This window comes from Pseudopipra pipra, chromosome 5, assembly GCF_036250125.1.
Source record: "Pseudopipra pipra isolate bDixPip1 chromosome 5, bDixPip1.hap1, whole genome shotgun sequence".
Taxonomy (NCBI): Eukaryota; Metazoa; Chordata; class Aves; order Passeriformes; family Pipridae; genus Pseudopipra; species Pseudopipra pipra.
The window spans coordinates 41098420-41119887 of NC_087553.1; the positions used below are offsets into that span (position 1 = coordinate 41098420).

At 37.4% G+C, this 21468-nt stretch overlaps 1 protein-coding gene across 12 annotated transcripts in view; it reads left to right on the forward strand.

The window, feature by feature from the left end:
- GRIP1 (glutamate receptor interacting protein 1) overlaps positions 1-21468 on the forward strand; it is a 314452-nt gene that overhangs the window by 209356 nt on the left and 83628 nt on the right. Inside the window, exon 1 of one of the 12 annotated variants that reach the window (XM_064655743.1) lies at positions 9640-9743. The exons of the other annotated variants lie outside the window; for them this stretch is intronic. The gene's annotated coding sequence lies outside the window, so the exon portion shown is untranslated. Of the gene's footprint in view, positions 1-9639; positions 9744-21468 lie in introns of those variants that run through there. 12 annotated transcript variants of the gene reach the window in all.

Genomic DNA, 21468 nt, shown 5'->3' on the forward strand with positions numbered 1-21468 from the left:
TGTTCTTCAGCTTTTAATATGGTGTTGACATTTATCTGAATGCCTTGTTGCATCTCTAGACCTTAGAAGCTCCAAAGGATAAATGAGCTTGAGCTGGTTGGATATTTAAAGAAATAAAAATTAAAACTTTTTCATGTCCTAACAAATTCTCATTGTAACACAGTGGATGTTGTGGGTTTGAATACATAAATGGCTTTGCAAAACTAAGTAGTATTTTGAGAATTAACTTGAAGATTTAGGAGTTGACTGAAGTTTCTGAAAATAACCTGTAAAAATTTATATCACTTGGATGCTGAGAAAATTTGACTCTACATTTTATGTGTAAGATACCACCTTGTAAATAGCTTCTATTCTTGCTTGTCTGCAGACATTTTATTCACATTATGGATTAGTCTTGACACAGATGCAGAAGCATCCCAGCTGGCCAGCTCGGTTTGGCAATAGGAGGTGTACTAGTTGTATTAACTAGTATGAGGCCAGAAGTAGTACAGTTGCTTTTGCTTGGGAGCAGGATCACAGTTCTGACAGTATGTAGGTCAGCTCCAAATAGCTTTTGAATTGAAAGGTATGATGCAATGAACCTAATAAATTCTTCTGGACCTGGATGGAAACATGTCAGCTGGAGTTACTGTCAGTAATCCTTCCATGGAGAGCTTACCCTGTATGGAAAGTATTCATTTCTATTCTGCCCAGATGGTATGCCTGATAAAACATCACGTTCCTGAACTGCTGTTTTTTTAAGCTTGAAGCATGGTAGTATCTTTGACAGTATAGCTGTCTATTCCACTTGATGCTCTGTCATTCCTTAGATGTGGACAGCAGATGTCCCATTTCCAGGAAATGCTCTGCCTGTTGAATCAACCAAGAGAAAACTTCTGGATTTTAGCGAGGTAATTGATTTTATGCAGAGCTTGCACAGGTTTGAACAATCTGTGGAAAAAACACTAGTGAAAATATATATACAGGATGTGTGATGTAAATCTTCCAGCTTGGTATGGGATCATGGCATCTCCCTGTGTCTGGTTAAAGTTCCTTCTCGTGACATTTGAATTCACTTTAAAGGACTCCACTGCTCCATGCTTTTGGCCAGCTATCAAAAAGTGAAGCTTTTGTTGCTGTGAGACCTGAAACTGCTATACCAACTGTAAACCCCAAGAGGTGGTTTTTATCTTTCCATGTGAAACCGTGTTGAAAGCGCAGTATTGATGAGCAATGACTGAGTGCACAGAGAAGTAATATAGCTCAGGCTCATGGAGCTCATGGAGCTCAGGCTCAGTTTATTTTACAGGAAAAAAATGTTGAAATAGTAATTTTATACTTAAAGTCAAATGAGCACATACTGTGAGATCAGTGCACTGAGTTTAATTCCTTTCATCCCCAGAAGGAAGGAATGGATTAAGCATCTCCCTGGAGCAGAACTTGCTTATTCGAAATACAGAATGGATTATTTGTGTGATGAGACTACATGTCATATTTACCATGTCTTCACATGGTGCAAAATCAACAAGCAACAGATCCTTTCAAAGGGATTTATAGAATTGCTGAAATTATATTTAATTCAAATTATATGCATTAATATAATGGAGTTTGAAACTTGGACTTAATTTTGCATATATGTAGGTCTTTAGTTAGTTATATATATGATTGTTTGAAACATTACTTAGCTTCACAGTCAGAATTTCTTAACTTAAAAGTGAGCCTTAAGGTAATGCCATCATGACAAGCAGCCTGCAAAGTCAGAAACAGGTTTTCTCCTCCAAACATTTAAATTTAGACTGTTGACCAGTATATAATGAAACCTTACTACTACTCTGCCCTTACAGAAACCAAGGGGGACGTTATTGTGCCCCATTCAAGAAACTTATCACTGCAGGACTAGTGTTAAGGCCCATAAATGAAAACAATGTGTTTCAGAATTCATGGGTAAGACCCTTCCCTCAGAATTACAGATGCAATTAGAAAGTCTGTTATTTAAAAATAAAGTATTTGATACTCACTTTAGATGTAGATGGCTGTAGTTCCCACTGATTTCCTGGACTGAGGTTGCCTGGTTTGCCAAGGGTCCAAGCAGTGCCCAGCCAAGGGCATGCATTAGGAAAATAGCACTTGAGTCAAAGATGTTGCTCTTGGGATTACTTTTTCCTGCAGCAGCTTTAAAAAGGACATCAAATGTTTCTATGGCACTGATACAATGTCAAGAGCTGATGGCAGTGTTCAAGAGGCACTTTGAAGTCAAGGAGACCTTAACATTTGCTTTAAGATAAGCATGATCTCAGTGCTATCCTGAATATGGACAGGCTGAATAGCTACTCCCATGCTTTCCAAGCTAAAATCCAATGCCCTCTTATCTGTTTTAACAACATGGATAAATCAGACAACACTAATGCTCTGCAAGTTGTTCTCTTCATTCATCTGTTTGTTTAGGGGGATAGAGGGGAAAGAAATGACCTCACTCAAGAATAAAAATAATTCCTTTGTGAAGCAAAAATAACTCACCATGAATTTCAGACTAAGCAAAATATTTCATAAAATCTGCAACAGAAGTATAATTTTGTTTTTAGTCCAATTCTGGACATGTTTTTTATTGAGTCTTAAAAGTTACTGTTATTAAAAAAAATAGTAAAAAACACCACAATTTTTTAAGATTAAATGTTTCAGCTTCTCAATGTTTGATTTTTATTGGTTGAATTAATTAGTAAGTTTCAGTTAAATTTGCAAATGGGTCAAAAGTAAATTATTTTTCACAAGAAATGAATTTGTGCCTAATCTAGTTAATATTAAATTAAGCTATTTTAAAAATCCATACTTTTTACTTCTGGCATCTACTGACTTAAACATCTGCACTACAGCAGACTTCTAGACATGTAAAGTCTTGTTGCCTGAAGTAGTCAAGGGCTCAGAACTATTTATGTGAACTATATAATAGGAGAGTTATTTGAATCATCTGCGAATTCAGAGATTTGGTTTAGCTAGGAGGATTGCAGTTGTGTAGCTGTCTCTTTCCTAAGTAAATTTTTGGCACCAAATAACAAAGAGATGTTGTGGAAATATTTCCTTAAACTGAGGAAGTTTCCTTTTCTCTGAGACAGAAGAATAACACAGCTGCCTGCCTTCTGCCCTGCTCAATACACCTAGCAAAAGGCCCTTGAAGTCTTGTCCTCATCATGTTATGTTTCTCCTCCCACATAACCCTTGTGCTCCAGCTGTGCCTGCCTCTGGGACCCACAGGAGCTTTCCCAAGTTTCATTTCAGCCACATTCTGCTCCACATTGATAACTGATCTGCTGAACGGGCAAATTGTCTGGATTTATGGTGGAAGTGCATGCCCACTCTTACAGAGACAAGCAGGAAAGACCAAACCCAGATGTTATAAATCATTCTTTTGACATTTTCTCCACCACGAGGAGCCTCTTTTTCTCTCTAACTGGTTTATTATTATTATTATTATTATTATTATTATTTGTCATTTGCAAGTTTTATATGCAGCTGCAGGGATGTACTAACCGGTCAGTTGTTAAAATAGGTCACTGTACTCTGAAGGAAAATTGTCAAGACTTTGAAGTCTGAAATTAAAATGACTAGATTTTTCAGTTCCTTTGTACATGTGTAAATACTGCACTTTCTTTCCATACTACCAGATTCTTTGAAGCAGGCTATAATACAGGTTTCCAATTTCAGCTCAGTGTTTGATCTCAAAAACAGGGCTAGCCATGAAACTCAATGGAAAACAGCGTGAATGTACAGCCCTGAGCTCATCCTCTACAGTGATTCAAGCTCTGAGATTGCTATTAGTAGCAGTTTTGCAGCCTTGTTTGGGGGGAGTTTGGTAACAGGATTTTAATGCAAAAATAAAATGTTAAACAAACATAAACAAATTTTAGGGTAGGCTGAATTTTGAACTACTGAGCTAGAAGGGAGCAAATCAAAGAAGTTTAAAGTGCTTTGCAAAGATAATATTTACAGAGCTGATACTAAAATAGTAATTACTGTATGATATAGTGTCCTCAGTAATTGCTTAGGACACAAAATATTCCTAGGAGAAGTTATGAAATACTAAATTATTGTAATAAAACCAGTAATTAACAGCCTGGGATTTTCTGGCTCAGAAATGTTTAAATACACAATGCATATGTCATTAGGAAGCAGTAGGGCAGTTTTCTTTTGATCCTTGGCTCTGAACATATACAGGTGCCGTGCTCTGTTTACAAAAATACAGAGGTACACCTTTTTTCCCCCTCCCTGACCCACAGCCTGCTGTGCAGCAAATGTTCATATTCTGACTCAGGCTACACCAAATGTGGCTGTCCTGAGGGGTTTGTCTACTGTCCACAACTAATGAACTCAAATGTGGGTTAGCTGGAAGCTGAAGAATTTTAAAGACCCTTCTACTTTCTTCACTATGATTTTGGGGGGTTTGTAGCATCTAGAAATGTCTGTTTAATCCTGAAAATAAAAATATATTACTATCAGAAAACAAGCAAAGGTTGTGAAGAAATAAGAAAATATTGAAGTTTATATTTATATAAAATAAATATAATTCCAGAAACCAGTCTGGATTACAGTTAGAGACAAAACATGTGATCCAGTTTTGATGTCCTTGAGTTGCCAATATAAAATTGTATTAGCTGAATTTAATATTGTGTGTGCTGTGCCACAATTTAAATAAGGAAGAGCTCTGTACTGCATCGCATAACACTGGAATAGATGGAGTGAATTGTTTTTCTTTTACAAAACAAACTCAGAAATAAGGAAGAAATATAGAAAGTAATACAGAGAAATAGAATGGTTTAAAAAAAAGTCCACACTGATTAAAAAAGAAACTAGACTTCTGAAGTAATCCTGAGATATAAGTTCCATTAAATGACACTGCTTAGGAAGGAAGACAGCTCCCAGGTTATTCCTGTAGCTCAGCTCTTAACACTTGAGCCAGATTTAAGTGACTGACAGATGTGACAATGGTTGATCCATCCCCAGTGGGTAGATGTTTACCTGTGTGCAAACACTCCTCCAGAACCAGTTTTATTTTCCTCTGTGATTAATATGGCATTGGCAAGACAGTAGGTGTTCAAAAATAGTGTTCTCATGCTTGCAGTTAACTTGGTCCAATTTCTTCAGACTCCTGTGTTGAGTAGAACAGCAGAAGATTTAAACACTCCCATTATTTTTTGGCAGAGTGCTCCTAGTGTCAGCAACCCCCTTTGCATCATACACTACAGGGCAGGCACCTTCTCAAGCAGTGTTGCCTGACTTGTGCAGACCTCAGTCGCCTTTTCCATCCTCATCAAAAGTCAAACCTCCTTCCCTCAGATTTCGTAAGCACTCTGATGTCATGTATGCAGTGCTGTTTTAGCTAATGCTTCATCCTCCACCAAAATATTAGGCTTCACTGGCTAACTGGTTTTCCAGATTAAGAGCGTGATTTGCCCGAGGAAACATGTTAAAATCATCCCCGACCTTTTTCATAGTTTGCATTGTGAGAAAAATGAATTCATTGCAAAAGTAAAATGTGAAAATAAAATATATGTCAGTAAAAGCTGAGTTAGGAAATTTAAGTATGTGTCTACAAAAGCACTTTTTTCCTCAATTTGCATTTATCTCATAGACACTTACTTTTACTGTGTACTTTTAAAAATCAGCACAGAATGCCACTGAAGAGACTTTAAGCATTTAGAAATCCATTAGCAGCAACCTCTGCAGTCACAGTTGTTATGGTAATGATCTTGGGTGATTTCCTAGCAGAAGCAAGCGTTTTGACCTGTGAAATGCAGATTACAGGCTAGTAAGCTTTTCTGCACTTGAGGTGTTTATTATATCTGCAAAGTCATTTGCTGATTTTCATGTCGGATGAGAGGCTGCAGTTGCTGTATCATTTACAGGCTTCCCTGTGTGTTTGTTTAACCTGCTGGAGGTTTATCAAATGGTCTGTGAGGCAGCTACAGAGCTATATGTCTTTTCATCTCCATTGCTATTGGAAATTCCTGAATTTGCTTTCTCATACTTAGTACTGAAAGAAGTAAGATTTCTTTCTTGCCATTCCTCCTTCTCACCAAAATAGATTTTTTGGAATGACTTCATATATGTCATTCATGTAAACATGTTCCATACTGATGCTGAAAAACCTCAGAATGATTAACTGCTTGGAGACTTTTGTATCTTTAAGCAGCAAAGTATTTGTTTATTCAACATTGGGAACAAGCCAGCTCACACTGGACAAACTTGTTCCACCTGAAAGTGCAAAAGTAAGTCATTTTATACACTTTAGATACATGGTTACATCATTTAACATACATATTAATAAGTAGGCTAGTCTCTGGGCAAGTCTTTCCAGGCATGCACAATCTTCCACTGTGGGGGTCTTCTCCTCGAGCCTTCATCCCTCTGGTGGTCGCCACAGATATCTTCCTCAATTTGACCTCTTCAATTTTCTTTGTTGCATGACCTGAATTCAAGCTTGCAAAATCCTAGCTTTGGGCCTTCTATATCTTATTCAAACGTCTAGTTTACGTAATTTGTTACCGTGTGTGTACTACTCCTATTCTTTCTATAATAAGGCCTTTGGTCCAGTGAGCAGAACAGAACATGATATTAACCAGTGCTCCTAAACTGTTCTTCTAGCAAAACAGATAGAGCAAACAGGACAAGATATACCAGCTGAAACATTGTTAACTCTTTTTTGTGCCTTTTTGCCATCAATACACAGATAAACCCAAAATAAATTTGTCTCTTGTAGAAAATGAACAAAGGTCACCAAGTTTGATTTGCTGACGATTTATTTAAACATTTTCTTTACAGGTCTCCTACGTGCTAGTGTTTTACAATACTGAAAAGGATTAGAATAGAGAACAATTTAATTTCATTTCTTTTACCACAAAAGAGGGAGAAAATGCATTAAAGGCAATACTGTACATTTCATTCATTTTAATCAAAGTTGGTGATGTCTGTTGAAAAATTTATTCTCCTTGAAAAATTTGTTCTCCTCTTTCAGTTACAAGATGGAGAATGCTGTAGAGGACATGTGAGGAGAGAGAAACTAGGGAAAACCCTTGGAAAGAGAGAGGAAAACCCTTGGAAAGAGAGAGGAAAGCCATATACTTATTAAAGGTCATATCAAGAGATGACAACCACAGAGATGTCTAACCTTGGGATTGTATAGCTGATCACAATTTATTCCTGGCTGAACGTAAAACTCATCAATCCCAATAATCACTATATTTCACAAGAAGTTATAAAACCCTTCTGCTGTGAAACTGGACTTTGACTGTCCCTTTTGGAATAGAGCAGCCCATTACAACTAACAGAGGTTCTTTATTGTTGTAGGTATAGTGGGTTGACCCTGACTGGATGCCAGGTACCCACCAAAGCCATTCTCTCACTCCCCTCTGCAACTGGTCAGAGGAGACAAAATATAATGTAGGGTTCAGGGGTTGAGATAAGGACAAGGAGAGATCACTCAGCAAATATCACAGGCAAAACCATCTCGAAGTGGAGATATTAATTAAATTTAACAAAATCAGAGAGGGATAATGAGACGTAAAATAAATATTAAAAACGCCTTCCCCCCACTCCTCCCTCTTTCCCAAGTTCTACCTCCTCTCCCCCAGTGGTGCAGGGAGACGGGGAATGGGGGTTATGGTGAGTTCCTCACAAGTTGTTTCTGCCACTGCTCAGAGAGAGGAGTCCTTCTCTGCTCCAGTGTGGGGTCCCTTCCAGAGGTGACAGTCCTCCATTAAGTTCTCCAACGTAAGTCAATCCCGCAGACAACAGTTCTTCACAAACTGCTGCAACGTGGGTGGCCTTTCTATGAGGTGTAGTCCTTCTGGCACAGGCTGCTCCAGCTTGGGTCTCCACAGGATCACAAGTCTTTCCAAGAAAGCCTGCTCCAGCGTAGGCTCCTCTCTCCACAGGTCAGCAGGTCCCTGCCAGGACCCTGCTCCAGCATGGGCATCCCGCAGCGTCACAGCCTCCTTTAGATATCCACCTGCTCCACTCTCCTCCATGGGCTGCAGGTGGATTTCTGCATCCCCATGGTCCTCCATGGGCTGCAGGGGCACAGCTGCTCCACCATGGTCTTCACCATGGGCTGCAGGGGAACCTCAGCTCCAGCACCTGGAGCACCTCCTCCCCCTCCTTCTGCACTGACCTGGGTGTCTGCAGAGTTGTTCATATGTTCTCACTCCACTCTTCTCTGGCTGCAATTTCATCTATCCAATAACTCTTTTTTCCTTCTTATATATGTCATCACAGAGGTGTTACTGTCATTCCTGGTTGGCTCACCTTGACCAGTAGTGGGTCCGTCCTGCAGCCAGATGGCATTGGCTGTACTGGACACGGGGGAAGCTTCAGCAGCTTCTCACAGAAGCCACCCCTGGCTACCAAAGTCTGGCCACACAAACCAATACACTAGGCAACTGAGATGCTAAAGTTTAATATTGACCTCTTGAAAACAACTGCATTTCCACAGGATAGCACAGCTGGGTTTTCATGGGGGAGGAAAGGAGAGTTATCTTCAGAAAAATGGATATTACATGAGAAGATGATCCATAAGGAATCCTCAGGTTCCCCAGTCTGTTCAGAAATAGTTAAATGTATTCAAAAATTTCAGGCAATATCTTTTTCTCTGGGTGGAAATCTATTTAAACATTCTTATGTATACTGTTATCAGTCCAGTATTGGAACAAAAATGTGTATTCAACAGAAAAAATGATTTCTGCATCATTCAGTCGCCAGTCCTCATGGGTCCAGTATCACTGGAGAGGAAGAGCAAACAGTAAGTCTGTGAGTACAGACTGAGTGGATTCAGAAGGGACTGAATAAATTAATTGGCAAGAGCTTCATATGTAAATATTACAAAGGCTGAGAAGCATTGTACCTTCTAATGTGACAGTACTGGTGTCAGAGAACTGTGGCAGGACTGGACTGGACAAAGTAGGCAGGTTCTCATTCTTTCCCTAAACAGGACTTCGTTTTCTTGCTTTCTAAGATGGAACAGGACTAGATGGAGTGTTAGTCTGACCTAACAGGGCATTGCTGTCTTTCAAAGCATATGACTAGCAAACGAATTCTAGCCGTGTTCCTTTAATGTGTGAGAGTTTGCTGATCTGTGAAGTTGAGGATAATTTTTTATCATTTGCCTACTTGAGTCTTTTTGCACTTCATAAAGTGCACTTCTTTTTTGCACTTTCTCTCTTACAGTTATAGATAATTAACTTGATGTTTTTAATGTTCGTAATGTGTTTTCTAATACCTCTTTAAAGGACTTAATGCATGATTTCCATCTGGTTTTTTATTTTGATCTCCATTTCAGATTTTGGAGTGATTATAATTTCAGGCATGAAGATATTAAAGAAATAATATATAGCCCACCAAGATAACAGCTCTGTCACACCAAAATTTGCTATCCTACATGTGGATAGTAGTTTGTTCTTTTCAACTGTTTTGGTGGGTCTTGTTTTCACTCTAAACCTTGACTTCTACATAAAAATCTAATTGTTATGTTTTTTGCAAAATTATGTGTCCTTTTTGCCAATATGAAGTGGCTTAGAGTGTTTTATATGGATAGGGAAAAGATTGTTTCAATTCTTTCAGGTTCTTTAAGGTTGTTTCATTTCTTTTAATAGCATTTAATAGCATAGAATCAGAAGAGGAAAAGAGATTTTGGTGCTTGTGTGTCTTCCTCATCACATCCTTGGTACATGGGGCAGACAGAGATATGAAGTTGTGCCCCATGGTGTAGAATAAAAGAGGTAGGTATGTTTGTTTTGTGTAGGAGCCATAAGACCTCAAGTTAATCATAGCATCATTGCAAAATAGCTTTTGTTTCCTTTCTGTTTAAAAATGCAGAACAAAGAGCTTGTTCATTCAGGTTTTGATGTACTTGTTTTGAATTTATGTGGCGTCTGTGGGCCTGAGGAGACATTGGTGACCATCTAAACTAAACTTACAACTTCCTGGAACTTACTTATATCTCGACTTGTATTTGAATTATATTTTAGAGGGACAGTCAATCTATTTATGGTTGCTAGTGATACAAAACTCATCACAGCCTTTTGTGGTTAAGTAGCCTCACTGCTTTTATTTCTGGCTTGAGTATGTGTAGCTTCAGCTTCACTTCATTTGTAATGAAGAGTTGTTTTTCATCAAAATTCACTTCATTCTTTATAGTCACTTCTTTATGAAATCACCATTTAATCTTCCCTTTGTTAAAATAATCAAATTGTGTTTCTGGGGTCTTTGCTCCCAGGCATTTTTCTTAAACTATTCTGAAAATTCTTTTGTGACTCTCCTGTTCTGTATTTTGTTACTAATAATCTCGGTGAATGATGTCACAAGGAGACAAAGCATCTGAGTGACAGTCAGTACTTCACTAAACACAAAGGTGGACTAAGTACTGCTGTGTTAAACTCTTCTGTTTATATCTTCATAGTTTGCATTAATTCTTCTGGCCAATGAGAGTTTTGATCACCAGGGAGGGTTCCCAAATAATTTTCTGGCAACATTAATTTCATAATTAATTTCATAATTAATTTACTGGGCACCTGTTGTGGTTTTTTATATATAGTTGCATGCATCCATTCATATCTTTTACAGCAATAGAGTGAGGGACTTTTTTAACTTTGTAGGTGATATACAGGCTAGTAGAATGGAGGTACTCATCTTTTTGGATTTATGGTCTTTGTCTAAATTGCAGATATCATTCTCAATGTCTGCATGATTTGGAGAATCTGCTAATGTCGTGTGAATAAACAAATAAAGAAGGATCCTTCTAATAAGTAAAGTCTCATTTATTAACAAACTGAAAAGAGTACAGAAAGCAAAACAGGGAATATTGGGAAAAATAGCAACAAGGCCAAAATCAGGGGATTTCATTCCTCTTATTCACAGAAGACATTGGTAGAAGGACACTCTGAATATCAATCCAGGCAGGAACAAGTGCCAATGTTCAGTGCTAATTGATTTTATCAGTGAAGCAAAATGAGCCCAACTTAATAGTTAACTGTGAGACAAGATCCTGCCAAGACCTTCTTTCCATATTAGATGACATTGTGACCCTGAATACTTGTTGGATAAATGATACAGAAAATGAGCATTGACCTATGAGGTTGTTAAGACCCACTGTCGTAGAAAAATGAGACACATGCTGCAGCTGAATTTTAGATATCACTGACGAATGATGAGTGATCGTACCTAGTAATGTGACTGTTGATCCCCAAAATATTGCTTCTGTAAGTGAAAGTGAGAAGTAAAACCTGATAAAGGTCATATAGGGAAATCCTGCCATTATACTAGGACTGCAACAACATGGACCAAATCTATAAAGAATGAAAATGCTTCAGTACAATTAATAATTTCTACATAACTTATGTGGAACATATTCACATGGGAGTAAAAAAAAAGTGCTTTTCAAAAAAGATTTCAGATTTAGTCCTGGAACTGAAAGTTTAGCAAGTGTATTTGGAAGTCATTACAAACTTGTAGCTACAAAAAGAGATGCCTAGTAAGGAACTTCTGCAATTTTATGATGAGGATGATACCTAACTCTAATAAGACCATTGAAAGCCAAGAGCTTTTTCCTTAGCCCCTAACAAAAATATTGGTGCAATAGAGATCATACAGTGGATGGGAACATATGTACGGTCATGGAGCTTAACTTACTTAATGCCACACCACAGAAAATAGTAGTAAAGCTGTTTAACTCAGTCTAGCATATGTGCTAGCCAACTAGGATGATAGTTGGACAGGATTATAATGTATGCTAAGACATGCTTTTCATAGACTGAGTTAAGGCTATTGGGAGTCTCAGAGCATTTTGGACAAGCAATGAATACATTTTATAGCCCTAGTTTTCTCTGTGTACAAAGTTGGAGTAGAGATTAGAGAATTTTTTATGCTGACCCACTGCACATTTTAATATATCCACTACCCTATAAAAATATCATTGACCAGTAGTCAAAACATGGGTTTCTCAAGATGCCAGGGGGAGGTCATCTTGTATTTTAATGCATGTGGCTTAAAAATAAGCATTATAAACTCAAACCCATACCAAATATTCTTATGAGATGATAGCAGCTACCGTTAGGCTGGTATCTCTGTCTCCATCGTAAGCTCTGGGTCTTCGCTGAGGAAAGCATGATGAATGTGCAGACCTGTCTGACCTGCCTGAAGGTCACTTGCTGCAGACTTTTTTAAACCAAGAAGGGAAATAAAATCCAGAGCAAATACTCTTATTACAGGCATTTTGTAAAATGTATAAACTAGGTGTTTTGTGGAAATATTGCTGGTGAAGCTGGGTTTGTCAGAAGTATGAATTTTGCAGTATTTCTAAATGAGCAAAGTTTCAGGGTAGGTAAAGTGACATCAGCACGTTAAGTACTGTCACTCTTCTGCTTGACAGATTGGTCTAAAATTTTTCAGCTTCTTTTTTCACCCATTATGACTTCATCTCTCCTGAGAGGATTTGACATTATATCCACAGTTATATAGTAACATTGGAGACTTTTTTTAAATGTAGATCTACCCTAAGTAGAAAAGGTTTTTGGAGGCGGAGCATGCAAGACATTTATGCAGAGCATACAATAGTTGACCTTGTTTTACAAATGCTGAGAAAAAATTATGGCAAATGTGTTTATTGGATAGTTTTGTTTAGGCAGAAATCACCTTTCCCATCTATTTTCAGTCAAAAAAATCATGGACGAGGTGACATTCAGAATAAACTATATTTGAGCAACTAAGGTAGACCATATCTAGAAACATTTATCATTAGTATTTCTTCTGAATTCTCCAGTTTAGATAAACAGTTCTGTGCTGTATTAAATACTGTCAGCAACATCTCCTACTCTCTGTAGGGAATCCTAAATTTTGCCTAGACATTATGCTAATCTTTCTGGCCGTTTTAAGGAACTGTTTGTTGCATACTTACAAGTAAAAACAGATCCTCTCATGCCAGATATTCTTTATAGGTGTAAATCTTGGCTGTGTAAGGTACATTCAAACTGGTATGATACCTTCCCATTAACAATGCTAAGGTAAGTGGTGTTACAAAACTGACAGAAATGCTAAACATGTCTGCATGGTTGGCATATGGTATCTTTTATATGTATGCTAAGCTATAGAACAGACTGTAAATTAGATAAAAACCAAACCATTAAATCTGAGTATCTGATACACTTTGAGGACTGGAGTGACATCCTCGAAGATTTTGGAAGTTACAGCTGCAAAATTCGAGACTGTAATTAGATCTCTGCTCAGTTTATTTCCCAGGAATTAATGGTTTAAAGGGAAGCAAATGAGATGGTTTGTTTTTTCTGTCAAAGTGTTCATCTGACAGAGAAAAACAAAAGGGGGAATGAGCTTTTTATATATCTAAAATCTAGATTGTGGTGCTTTTTTTGCATTAAAGTGTCTGAAAATGGGAGTTAAGGGATCCAGCTAGTTCAAGCTGGTGCAGCTGATACCGTACTTGGGACAGGCAAGTGAGTAAACCTATAACAATTTTTCAAAGCAATTTAACTGCATAGTAATACAAAGAAAAAGATTTGGCCATCAGTCTTCTCAAGTGAAATGAATGACAATTGCAGATGCCTGGTGTCTGACCCAGATAGAAATTTCCCAGTGGTGCAGACCTCAGCTGAAAAACATTGATTTATTAAACCTAGTGTAGTTAATAAATTTAAGGATGAAGGATAAGTGAACCATACATGGATTACTCTGCTGTGGGGACCCCAGCCTTTCCAGGCTTTTGGGCCCACAGCACAGCACACAGCTGGTAGCAAATGGGTATAAACAGCAGCAGCAAAGCAAAAAGATATGGACCACAGGGAGCGGAAGTTTGTTTCATTTTAAAAACACCCACATATTGGTTTACCTGGAGAGGAAAAATGTTTCAGAATGCAGTTGTTTGTATAACTCGCCGCAGTTTTCTACCAAACTGGAACCATATGAAATGTGAAAACACAGTTTTTCCATAGTTTTTCCTTCAGTTCTGGTTAGCAAATTTTACAGTCTATAGCAGAAATCTCTGTACTGAGGCCTCTCTACTGAGAGAGGTCTGTTAGGTTCCTTAAATGACTTTTGTAAGCTTAAAATTTAAATATTTGGAAATTTTTCAGTATTTCAATATTTTAAAATTTAAATATTTCCTTTTAAAATAGTGTCAGTATATCTTTTAGCAGCAGAGGAGAAAGAAACAGGGACAGTCACATCTTGTGAGTTGTTTGCATGGAGTCAGCAACCTGAGGAAGTGCTCACAAGTTTCAGTTTCCTTTTGTTTAAGAACAGCCTTCATTAAATGACAACTCTTTTTCACAGACAGTCTTACTTTAAAATACGTATTTTTCAACAGCCATACTTTAAGCTGTGTTAGCAGTTTCCCCTGTTTGCATCCTTGTTGAGAATCTGCCTTGTGATTGAAACATGTCATCGAAGCTTCCAGTTAGTACTGTTTAGCTGAATCTTTATCTGTTTCAGTCTATTTGAAGATTTTAGCTATTTCTTAAATTCACAGAAACATTTGCCTGTCTGTCTTAGTCTCTTGGTCATGGAAAGAAGAGAAGGACCTTGTAAAAGGCACAACAGACAAAATGTGTCTTTGAAATAGAAGTGAACCAGAATATACCGTTAGCATGTCTTAATATTTTGGAGAAACAGGTAGATCTAGTCTTTGTTCCTTTTCACTTGAAGTTTCTGGAGGATAAGGGGAAACACTGAAAGAAAAGGCAAAAAACTTCTCTGTGAAATATGCATCATATTTTGGAGTTTGACAGAGGAAAGCTTTTTTCCCCTGTGATATATAATAATGAGGCTGCTCCGGGATAGAATAAACCTCTCAAGCTGATATCAAATTCAGATTTTTGCCAAGATCTGCAAACAGCTTCTTGAAGTGACCTGAAGATGAAAAATATTCCTGTTGTCCCACAGGCTAATACTAGGTGCTAATATGGTGCCATCCCAGTTTCTGTGCTAATCCAATAGGATATACTGGCAATTTAGATGATAAAAGAAATCACATAGGTACATTCTTGCAGCTGTGCATTTTACTGTTTTACTACAGTGATCTGTTCTGCAAGTTTGACTATCTAATAAACTAGTCCATGCAAAAGAAGGCATCTGTCTTCATTTCTTTTCGCCATTAGTTCATTATGCATACATTAAACTTCAGGGAATAAGTACAGAGATTTATTAGAGAGTTAGAGAGCACAGGTTAGCAGCCAAGAAATGCCTAAATTATTCCTTTTCTTTTTTCTCCCCTTCTTTTCCCCCCTTTTTTTTCCCCTGTTGGCAAACTTATTTCACGGGAATAGTAAATTCTTGTGGATTTTAAATGCTTATTGACAGCTAAAGTCATCACTGTTTCTGTGATTTGGTAAACTTTAATGTAAACCAGTATCTTATTTTGTAGTTCTCTAACCCTGCTTTTCCATTGGCTTTAACTATATTTTTTCTTCATCTTGAATGAGTAAATTAATGGTTGTTTTTTCCCAGGTATTTTTTCCCTCCTATAAACACCTGATAAAAAATCATTGCATCCTATTGCTCGGGCGGTGTTGCATATTAAACGCCCCCTGAAGCCATCTTTGTAGCTTTAGTTTTGTATCAGATTGAAGGATACAAAAAGAAGGAATCATTGATAGATCACTTTTTAAAACATTCCTAACTATGTATTCTTTCAGTCTGATTTTGAAGTACCATCTTCCAGAAGTCAGCATTTTGGCATTGTGGTTTTCCATAAACGTAGAGAGTAAGTAAACCATAATGGTATCAGTGATCACTGAGCATAAAGGAGAAAAGGTAAAATCTGTGGGAAGCATTCGCTCACATTTTCCATTTTTCTCATTTTTTTCATACATATCTTATTCTTCCAAGGATTGTCTAATCTTCTACACAGAGCCTTTGAAAAACCCTTTTGTTATACTGAATCTCCCTCAGTACTACCAAGTGGAAAGATACAGTGTGGGTATCATTCAACTTTGTATGTTCTACACAGAGGTATATGACCCCTAAAAATTTAAATATCTGTTCCTTAATCCAAGTACTAGGAAAAGTTTTACTGGCCAATTCCTCCAAAGTTCAAATATTTTAAAATTCACCATCCATTATTTGAATACATGAACAATACTTTATATAAAAAGCAGTGACACCGTTACTTTATCCTTTTCTGATCCTTACTGCTTCGGTTTTGTCATGATAATTATGATCGTAACTCCATGTCCTAAAAAGGAATTGTGATGTCTTGTATTAACTAAAATGTTAAATTATATAGCAGCTGTAGATCATGACAGGCAATACAAAGTATGTTTAGCAAAATAATTGACACCTCAAATGGAGAAAAGAGATTTATGGGCACTATTGCTGAAATTTACCTGGTAGCCACAGGATGTTAAAACATTGGAAGGAGCTGCAAAACATGTCTTAAATAACAAAACCTAAGCTGTACATACAGTTCTTAATCTTAAATGGAAAGAAGATTAAGAGGTGATTTGATCAGAGGTTACAGTTCTGTATCTGCTGGGACATCCTGAATGTAATGGTGGTACTATAATGAGATCTTGGTCTTGAAGGCTTCTCTGCTCTCCATTCAGATAGACATTATCTCACACGTAGATTTTCCATCACGTGACGTTTGCAAAGCCACATTGGATATCTTTCTAAAAGATATTAGCCAGAGACACACTAAATCATGTTTCTTTGCTTATGTCACTCAGGAGATCAGGGAGAGAATTGTTCTCGGTGATTCCTTCCTGCCTTGAGATTCACAAACGCAATCAGTCCTGTAATCAATCCTGTCTGATCCATTCTGGTAGCTGTAGAAAGGAGAAAAACTGGAACAGTCAGGTTGTGCTTTTGTGAGTACAAAGCAACACAAATTAGCAAGAGTTCTCTTGGTGTTAATTTCTCGATAAAGAAAACAGAGAGGAAGTTGGAGGTGAATTAATCGGAATTATGGGGAAAAGTTTTATAAATCAAAATCAGTGTCAAAGCTTTGTGCTGTTCTGCACAGCAGGATTTCTGCTAGCAAGGGAGGAGGGTTAATGAAGCCTTTATCCCATTCAGACAGAAATATAGAAAAGACTAATGTCATGGAGCTCTGTCCTTTCTTCATCAGTAGTGTTAACAGAGACATGCAGAGGTGTTCAGGGTAGCATTGCTGACGCACAAGCCATTCTTGAGTTCAAGACTTCATTGCTTATAGCATGAAGCAAAATTCTTGATAGGAAATACTTGTTTCACATGGGAGAGACAAATTGGGGTAACTATGGGCATAGGCCTCAGCTCAAAAGTACTTTCTACTACCCATTCCCCACCCCAGCCGAAAATGCCACAATTTGTAAGCAAAGAGGTTTGAGCTCTGGAAAGCTGTGTAATGTCTGTTGAAGAGGTGAAGGTTGAGACTATCACTGTGCTTGGTTTTACCCTCCAATGTCCTTGCTTCAGAAAGCTCCACCTTGACAGTTAGTAAGCTGCTCTGGATCTTGCAAATGTTGAGGAATTTGACTGCCACCACAGATAACGTGGAAGCAGAAAAATGCCTGAACTTTCTGAAACCTAGGAAGCACCTCAAGGTGGAGCAGGTCCTCATTGGAAGATAAGGAAATTGATTGTTGCAAATCTTCCAGCACGCAGGTAGTGGTAAGTGGATGGTATAGATACTTTCCTAAAGAAAGCCATCAATGAAAACACTAGAAGTTCCCAGCTATTTCAAGGAATAAATGTGCTTTAACTAGCACATCACTGAGCAAGTTTATAGTTCGCATTGCATCTTTCTTCCAACCCTACTGCAAGGTGATATGTCAGGGATAAAAGTATCTTTTTTTGTACGTAATAATGCAAGAAAAAAAGGATTTTGGTATGATTGCACTAAATTGCATCTTCTTACAGTAATATATTAAAGTATCCATATTTACTGAAGCCAGATGCTTTAATATTTTATAATTTTTAAAATAATTTTTACCTCTAATTGAATTTCTTTACTCAGGGATTATTAATAGTAATTCTGTGGGTTTTGACACTTAAAATGTATCTTAATTTCTAAATCCATTTTAATTAAAGTTTTTTTATTATTCTTCAATATATTTACAAGAGTCCAAGTTTGTAATTGGATTCTTAAGCTCTAATAAAGGATTGTTAAACTTGTATGTTTTCAGTTTTCTCCTACACAGATGTTATGCAGTGTATTACATTCCACCTCTATGGACATCTACATAAATTTAGAAAACAGGAAGCAAAAGAGCAAAAAAATGGCAGAAATATACCTTAAAACTAAAAATACCTCCATATGGCATGGAAGTTATAAACATTTTCTTAGTGGCTGTGATTTTGACCTTCCCCACCATTAGGCTCTCCCACACAGTCCAAAACTAGGTGGAATGAAAAAAAATTAGTTTTCATGTATTTCCTTAGTAGTTGTATTCATTTTGTTCCTCCATAAGCCCTGTCACCAGCTATCTCAAGAAAATATAGAGAGGGAATGACTTGTTACTGTTATGACTATGTTTAGCCTGACACTTCCAGTCCTTGATGTAGGGGAAAAAAACAAAGTACAGATTAAAAAATTCAGAAGTGTTGACTGGCAAAAATTCCTAATAGCCCCACTTAGAAGAATCAGATGCCATCATCTCTATCTTAAATTGATCTCTTTGAGTGTCAAAGTAATGGCATGAATAATTTTAGACTGCTAGTACTTGGAATGTGTGGGAGGATTTTGAGTATCAACATGTATTCTCGGTTTGTTTTCTGGCATTATTGTGCAACTCAGTTGCAAATAAAAGCAAACAAAACAAAACAAAAAAACCCCCATGCTTAAAAACTGTCTCTCATTATGGAATTCTGCAAGCAGGATATCCAGAAGACCAAAAAGGTGTTGTTCCCTCACCAGCACTTGTTTGGTTTGGAAAAACATCTAGACAAGTGGCTATCCAGCTCCTACTTTAGTCTGCATGTCTGCCACAGTTAGCCAGGAGAAACCTCTCTGTTTCTTACACAGCTGCTGCCATGGACCACTTTTCCCTCTTAGTTCAAAGCAATGTTTTTTTGCATCCTCCTACGAAGCTATCCCTTATAAGTTGGCTGTACAGAGATCATTCTTATCTTTTCTGTGTGAAGCTACTTCTGTGTGAAAACTGATTTTACACCATGCCATATTATTCCATGCCATCCATTTTTTCATTTTCTGGCAAATGTTTACTGTTATTCCTGTCTGTGAGCAGTGGATTCAGACACTAGCAGAATGTTGTATCTTGAATATGTGCCATTGGTAGCATGGCTGTGCTGCTGCTGGAGAAGCACTGGGACTGCACTGTAGGCTGTGGGATGGAAATGTTAAGCCCTGAGAAGGTAATAATGGTTTAACTCCAGTCACTGTTTCACTCCTGAAATGTAATTACTGGAGTTAGTATAGTGTGCTTTGATAACTGTGTCAGATATCAGGTATTTTTTCCAATATTCTTCTGCTAAGAAATTGGTAAGATTCTTGTCATTAAGAATGAAGAGACTTTTTTTTGTCTGCAACTGGCTTTCAGTTGGTGGTTATTTGATTTCAGGTTTCTGATATTTATATTAATTTCTGATCTTTTAGTTAGAAACAGAATTTCAAATATAATGCTTATGTTTGATGTTAAATTGAAGACCACCCCTGTTGAATGCCTCGGTTGGGATTTAGAGAGAGTTGTCTGCCAAGGTATCCATTTCTGTGCCTTCAAATATGAAAAATGTACCCCAAACCAAATAGCACAAGAGCTAAGCTCTTTTTAGGCAGGAAACCAATGAACCCAGGTGTGAACTGTGCTTCTTTGTCCTGCGGGCCTGGTGTTTTCAGTGAGTTATGTGATCGTGTCCTGTATATCACAGCCTGTGATGGATCATAAAATATCATTATTTGCTTTTCTGTGTCATACCTAGGCCAGGCAGCAGATTTTTTTCCAGTTTATAAGCACTAGTGGAAGATATTTGTTTTTCAGATAATATTTCTACAGTAGCAAAGTCATCTTGTAGATACTCTTATAGCTTATAGGGAAAAAAAAAAAAAAAGAAAAAAAGGATCATCTCATGCCCTGCACACAATCAGAACAGCTGTTGGTATAAACCAAGTCTATTTGAGGCAGTTTTCCGCAAGTGTCTGACCCTTACCAACCTCCTCTGCTTTCACTGAAAATGGTACAGCATTTCACCTGTACATTTATACAGGTTAACCTGTCTGCCGACCCAAGACAACCTGCATTGACAGTGTTTTAAATTTACGGTCCCATTGGTAACTGCAGTATATCGTGCCTTTCAGATGTGCTCTGCTGCTCTTCAGACTCGTTTGTCTTCCACTGTGGATTGCTGGGTTCCAAACTAGGACTGGTTTGGGGATTGTCCCTCCACAGCCTGGAGAATACAGCACAGCATAGGCTGCGATCAGCTCCATGTTTTCAGACTCTCTTCACCTATGGGGGGGGTTTGCCTGTTTTTAATAGAAATTTAGGTGTTTTAGAAGTTAGCGACAGCCAGTCAGGAAAAGGGCAACAAGGAATGGTGCATTCATCATCTCCTGACATCTGTCTTGTCATACTAAGAGAAATATGCAACCCACAGGACTTGAAGCATGGAGTAGGTGTGATGTCTCTAGTATAACAAACTGCTATCTCTTTCTTAAGAATTGACTTTATGTGGTTTTTTTATTAAACCATGAGATGCCTACTAGGATGAAAAGCAAAATGTTTTCGCTGCAGAATTTCTGCTGACATACAGGGGAAAATTCATTCAAGGAGAGCATTGACTGTGTTTTCAAGAGACTTACCAATTACTTATTTATTGATTAAGTATGGGTTTGGTAGGAAAATATCGATAACAGCAAGTATTTTTTTACTTTTAGGTTAAGTTTCATTTATGGCCTGTTCCAGCTGCACTGAACAGTCTTATTCACTAGGTGGAGGATAGAAGTAAGCACTTGACCTGACTGTGTAGATTTTAGGCATTTTCTTGGATTTTAAAATGAAATTTTCACAGATGGGACTCAGTATCTGGAAGGAAGGCAAATATTTTTCAGTTTTACTTTAATATGTAAATTAAGAAATAAAATTGTAGTAATGTAGAAAAATAATAGAACTTTGGATTAAGAGTTCTCTCAGCTTTCAAATATTTGTCTGTGAAAAGATCTCTTCTGTCATCTAGTATTTCATTTTCTTTTTGAAGAAGTGAATATATTCCAGGTTCATAAATCTCATTAGAATTAATTTTCCATGGTTTTTATTCATTAAAAGATATTATTTATGTACATCAAAAAGTAGAAAATGACAAAATGTCTGCTGATGTATGAAATACTAGAAGCTTTATTATTATACTATTATTCTTGAAGAAAAATCAATCATGGTGTTTCTTGGATTTTACTTACCTGCAAGTTGTTCCATGTATTCATCTTCTCACAATAGGTTTTACCCAGGCTTGAATTTGAGCATCTGCTTATCTTTAAAGCTTTCTTGTGCTACGTTGACTATC